Source organism: Anomaloglossus baeobatrachus, chromosome 10 (genome assembly GCF_048569485.1).
Source record: "Anomaloglossus baeobatrachus isolate aAnoBae1 chromosome 10, aAnoBae1.hap1, whole genome shotgun sequence".
In the NCBI taxonomy this organism is placed as follows: domain Eukaryota; kingdom Metazoa; phylum Chordata; class Amphibia; order Anura; family Aromobatidae; genus Anomaloglossus; species Anomaloglossus baeobatrachus.
Genome location: NC_134362.1, coordinates 45,161,675 through 45,167,674, shown reverse-complemented (window position 1 = coordinate 45,167,674; position 6,000 = coordinate 45,161,675). Strand labels below are relative to the sequence as shown.

Here is a 6,000-nt window from a genome sequence, read left to right as displayed (position 1 = left end):
AGTTCTATACACAGGAAACACCCATGTTCAAAAGAAATAGACATAAAGATGACATAATGAACTTTAACTCTACTCATGCTCCTTTTCGATAATTACACCTTGTTCCGGAACTGCATGCTATTATAGCATTTTGGATTTGTCACACATCTTAGAGGTTCACATGGAATATTTAAAGCTAGGGTTCGCACTTTCCAATACATAGACTTTGGAAAAAGCGTTGAGCATATATCTATATATATAATTGCCTTAGTCTGTCTGTCTGTCTGTCTGTCTTGCTCCAATATTCTGTCGTTACCACGACAAGCTTCTCATTGGCCGCTCGCCTCGGCTCCGCCCCCCCGCACGGATTGGCCGCTCACCCAGGCTCCACCGCACGGATTGGCCGCTCACCCAGGCTCCGCCCCCCACACGGATTGGCCTCTTGCCCCGGCCCCCTGCACGCATTGGCAACTCGGCCACGACCCGCCCCCCTCACGCATTGCACGCCTGCCCTGGCCCCGCCCCCCGCACGCATTCCCCGAACCGACACGGAGCCCCGACTCCCAGGTGAGTGCTGTACCCCCGGGAGCCCACACCAGCGTACGCCGGCAACCCAGCCGACACATACCCTCGCATTGCTGGGGTTGCCGGCGTACGCTGGTGTGGGCTCCCGTGCGTGCGGGGGGCTGGGTACGCTGGTAACCATGGTACACATCGGGTAATATTGTGTAGCATGGTTACCAGCATACACCGGCTCCCGGTACACATGTGCAGAAGAGAGAAGACAGAAGAAAGAAGACCCCCGATCATACTCACCAGAAGCTGACCGGGAGCAAGTGAGCGCATCAAGGTCCTGCAGCGGCGGAACACACACACACGGACACACATAAGAACAGACAGACACACACACACACATCAGATCACACTCACTCTCACACACACCTCACACACACATCACATCGCATTCACACACTCACAACATCCAGTTATATCGCTTGCTTCTCGGCGGCAATACTGTGCGTGCAGTGACCTTCCAGGACCTGCCGGAGGATCACATGGCCGGAAGCATGTGGTATCTCCGGATGTTGTGAGTGTGAGCACGTATGTGCGATATCGTCAATGTGTGTGTGCGTGTATGCGATCGTGTGTGTGCATGTATGCGATCGTGTGTGTGCATGTATGCGATCGTGTGTGTGCATGTATGCGATCGTGTGTGTGCGTGTATGCGATCGTGTGTGTGCGTGTATGCGATTGGGTGTGTGCGTGTATGCGATCGGATGTGTGCGTGTATGCGATCGGGTGTGTGTGTGTATGCGATTGGATGTGTGCGTGTATCCGATCGGATGTGTGCGTGTATGCGATCGGATGTGTGCGTGTCGGTAGAAGGCAGAGGAGCATGGCGTGCGGCACAGCTGCTGGGACCGCCCACCGGAGGGCACAGGCAGAAGTCGGGTGTGAGTGTATGCGATCAGATGTGTGCGTGTATACTGTCTGATGTGTGACTGTGCAGCACGATGGGGGGTGCGCAGCATGGGGGATGGAGCACGATGGGAAGTGCGCAGCATGGGGGATGGAGCACGATGGGGAGTGCGCAGCATGGGGGATGGAGCACGATGGGGAGTACGCAACATGGGGGATGGAGCACGATGGGGAGTGCGCAGCATGGGGGATGGAGCACGATGGGGAGTGCGCAGCATGGGGGATGGAGCACGATGGGGGGTGCGCAGCATGGTGGATGGAGCACGATGGGGAGTGCGCAGCATGGGGGATGGAGCACGATGGGGGGTGCGCAGCATGGGGGATGGAGCACGATGGGGGGTGCGCAGCATGGGGGATGGAGCACGATGGGGAGTGCGCAGCATGGGGGATGGAGCACGATGGGGAGTGCGCAGCATGGGGTATGGAGCACGATGGGGAGTGCGCAGCATGGGGGATGGAGCACGATGGGGAGTTTGCAGCATGGGCGATGGAGCACGACAGGGAGTGCGCAGCATGGGGGATGGAGCGCGATGGGGGGTGCGCAGCATGGGGGATGGAGCGCGATGGGGGGTGCGCAGCATGGGGGATGTTGCGCGGTGGGGGGTGCGCAGCATGGGGGATGGAGCACGATGGGGAGTGCGCAGTATGGGGGATGGAGCACGATGGGGGTGCACACCTCCCCCCAAAACACACACACACACACTGCCACACGCGCAGTGCACAACACACCACACACACACTGGGAACCACAAACACCGCCCTACACAGACACCCACACACACAGACAACGCCGCACACACACAACACCCAACACACAAACACCGCAGCATACACAAATATACGCACATACCGCGCAACACACACACATTGCACAAAACATACCTCCCCCCAAAACACACACACGCACCCCACACCCACACCCACACAAACTGCGCAACACACACAGCACCACACACAGACAACACTGCAGACACACAGCGCTCCACAAACAACGCAACACACACACAGCGCTCCACACAAACAACACTGCTCTCACACACCCCCCACCCAGACAACACCCAGAACATTTACAGCCCCTACACAAACACTTGACAACTACACACAACAACATTTATACATATATATATATATATAACAAAAATCATACATTAACTACACAATAAATTCTAGAATACATGTGGAGTGAAATACTTAAAAAAGTGTGAAACAACTGAAAATATGTCTTATGTTCTAGGTTCTTCAAAGTAGCCACCTTTTGCTTTGATTACTGCTTTGCACACTCTTGGCATTCTCTTGATGAGCTTCAAGAGGTAGTCACCGGAAATGGTTTTCCAACAGTCTTGAAGGAGTTCCCAGAGATGCTTAGCACTTGTTGGCCCTTTTTCCTTCACTCTGCGGTCCAGCTCACCCCAAACCATCTCGATTGGGTTCAGGTCTGGTGACTGTGGAGACCAGGTCATCTGGCGTAGCACCCCATCACTCTCCTTCTTAGTCAAATAGCCCTTACACAGCCTGGAGGTGTGTTTGGGGTCATTGTCCTGTTGAAAAATAAATAATGGTCCAACTAAACGCAAACCGGATGAAATAGCACGCCGCTGCAAGATGCTGTGGTAGCCATGCTGGTTCTGTATGCCTTCAATTTTCAATAAATCCCCAACAGTGTCACCAGCAAAGCCCCCCCACACCATCACACCTCCTCCTCCTCCATGCTTCACGGTGGGAACCAGCCATGTAAAGTCCATCCGTTCACCTTTTCTACAAAGACACGGTGGTTGGATCCAAAGATCTCAAATTTGGACTCATCAGACCAAAGCACAGATTTCCACTGGTCTAATATCCATTCCCTGTGTTCTTTAGCCCAAACAAGTCTCTTCTGCTTTTTGCCTGTCCTTAGCAGTGGTTTCCTAGCAGCTATTTTACCATGAAGGCCTGCTGCACAAAGTCTCCTCTTAACAGTTGTTCTAGAGATGAGAAGGTGTGTCCAAACTTTTGGTCTGTACTGTATGTGTGTGTGTGTGTATATATATATATATATATATATATAGACTACTCACAAAAAGGTGCTGTAGGATCATCCTGAAATTTCACCAGAATGCTATATATACAGTTAGGTCCAGAAATATTTGGACAGTGACACAATTTTCGCGAGTTGGGCTCTGCATGCCACCACATTGGATTTGAAATGAAATCTCTACAACAGAATTCAAGTGCAGATTGTAACGTTTAATTTGAAGGTTTGAACAAAACTATCTGATATAAATTGTAGGAATTGTCACATTTCTTTACAAACACTCCACATTTTAGGAGGTCAAAAGTAATTGGACAAATAAACCAAACCCAAACTAAATATTTTTATTTTCAATATTTTGTTGCGAATCCTTTGGAGGCAATCACTGCCTTAAGTCTGGAACCCATGGACATCACCAAACGCTGGGTTTCCTCCTTCTTAATGCTTTTCCAGGCCTTTACAGCCGCAGCCTTCAGGTCTTGCTTGTTTGTGGGTCTTTCCGTCTTAAGTCTGGATTTGAGCAAGTGAAATGCATGCTCAATTGGGTTAAGATCTGGTGATTGACTTGGCCATTGCAGAATGTTCCACTTTTTTGCACTCATGAACTCCTGGGTAGCTTTGGCTGTATGTTTGGGGTCATTGTCCATCTGTACTATGAAGCGCCGTCCGATCAACTTTGCGGCATTTGGCTGAATCTGGGCTGAAAGTATATCCCGGTACACTTCAGAATTCATCCGGCTACTCTTGTCTGCTGTTATGTCATCAATAAACACAAGTGACCCAGTGCCATTGAAAGCCATGCATGCCCATGCCATCACGTTGCCTCCACCATGTTTTACAGAGGATGTGGTGTGCCTTGGATCATGTGCCGTTCCCTTTCTTCTCCAAACTTTTTTCTTCCCATCATTCTGGTACAGGTTGATCTTTGTCTCACCTGTCCATAGAATACTTTTCCAGAACTGAGCTGGCTTCATGAGGTGTTTTTCAGCAAATTTAACTCTGGCCTGTCTATTTGTGGAATTGATGAATGGTTTGCATCTAGATGTGAACCCTTTGTATTTACTTTCATGGAGTCTTCTCTTTACTGTTGACTTAGAGACAGATACACCTACTTCACTGAGAGTGTTCTGGACTTCAGTTGATGTTGTGAACGGGTTCTTCTTCACCAAAGAAAGTATGCGGCGATCATCCACCACTGTTGTCATCCGTGGACGCCCAGGCCTTTTTGAGTTCCCAAGCTCACCAGTCAATTCCTTTTTTCTCAGAATGTACCCGACTGTTGATTTTGCTACTCCAAGCATGTCTGCTATCTCTCTGATGGATTTTTTCTTTTTTTTTTCAGCCTCAGGATGTTCTGCTTCACCTCAATTGAGAGTTCCTTAGACCGCATGTTGTCTGGTCACAGCAACAGCTTCCAAATGCAAAACCACACACCTGTAATCAACCCCAGACCTTTTAACTACTTCATTGATTACAGGTTAACGAGGGAGACGCCTTCAGAGTTAATTGCAGCCCTTAGAGTCCCTTGTCCAATTACTTTTGGTCCCTTGAAAAAGAGGAGGCTATGCATTACAGAGCTATGATTCCTAAACCCTTTCTCCGATTTGGATGTGAAAACTCTCATATTGCAGTTGGGAGTGTGCACTTTCAGCCCATATTATATATATAATTGTATTTCTGAACATGTTTTTGTAAACAGCTAAAATAACAAAACTTGTGTCACTGTCCAAATATTTCTGGACCTAACTATATATATATATATATATATATATATATATATATATATATATATATATATATATTTATATACACACACACGTATTGAAAGTTATAGACAGAGAATGCTTTAACACACAGATAATGCAAAATCTCTCATACTTTTCGTGGACGATGTGCAACTCCCCAAACACTGTTTCTGTAAATTCATATTCTGGTTTGTCATATGGCAAGGCTTGTTGAAGGTTGATATTCACTTGTAGGATTTATATTTCCAACAGGTGGCACTAGAGTTCCAGTCCTATTCCTCTATGAAAAGGCAATTTTCATATTTAATTTCCCAGAACAGCATTGCATGACTTATAAGCCTCCTTACACTGGCATGACAGATGTGATTCCCCACAAGAAGAAATGTTGCCCTACCCCTTAGAATAAAAAATAGAAGTATTAATAGCTTATTTTATATAAATAAACAAAAAAGTAAAGTCAATGAAAAAAACAGAAATATAAATCAAATCAATATTTGATACGACCGCCCTTTACCTTTAAAACAGAATAAAACTATCACTTCACATGGTTGTTGAAGGAACTTGGCAGGGAGGTTGTTCCAAACATCTTGGAGAACAAACCACAGATCTTCTGTGGACAGAGGGTTGCACAAGTCCAAGTCTCTTTACTTAATCCCAGAAAAACTCTAGGATGTTGAGATCTGGGGTATGGGAGGGTCATATCATCAAACAAACCTTTTTGTCATCTAATTATAAACCATTGCTCAATGTAAAACTTCACTGCCTGATATATTTCCTTACTTTCCTCAG

General features: G+C 47.5%; 1 protein-coding gene across 1 annotated transcript in view; it reads left to right on the top strand.

The window, feature by feature from the left end:
* Positions 1-6,000, top strand: part of LOC142255084 (transmembrane protein 272-like) — a 34,264-nt gene that overhangs the window by 3,017 nt on the left and 25,247 nt on the right. The gene's annotated exons all lie outside the window — the stretch shown is intronic.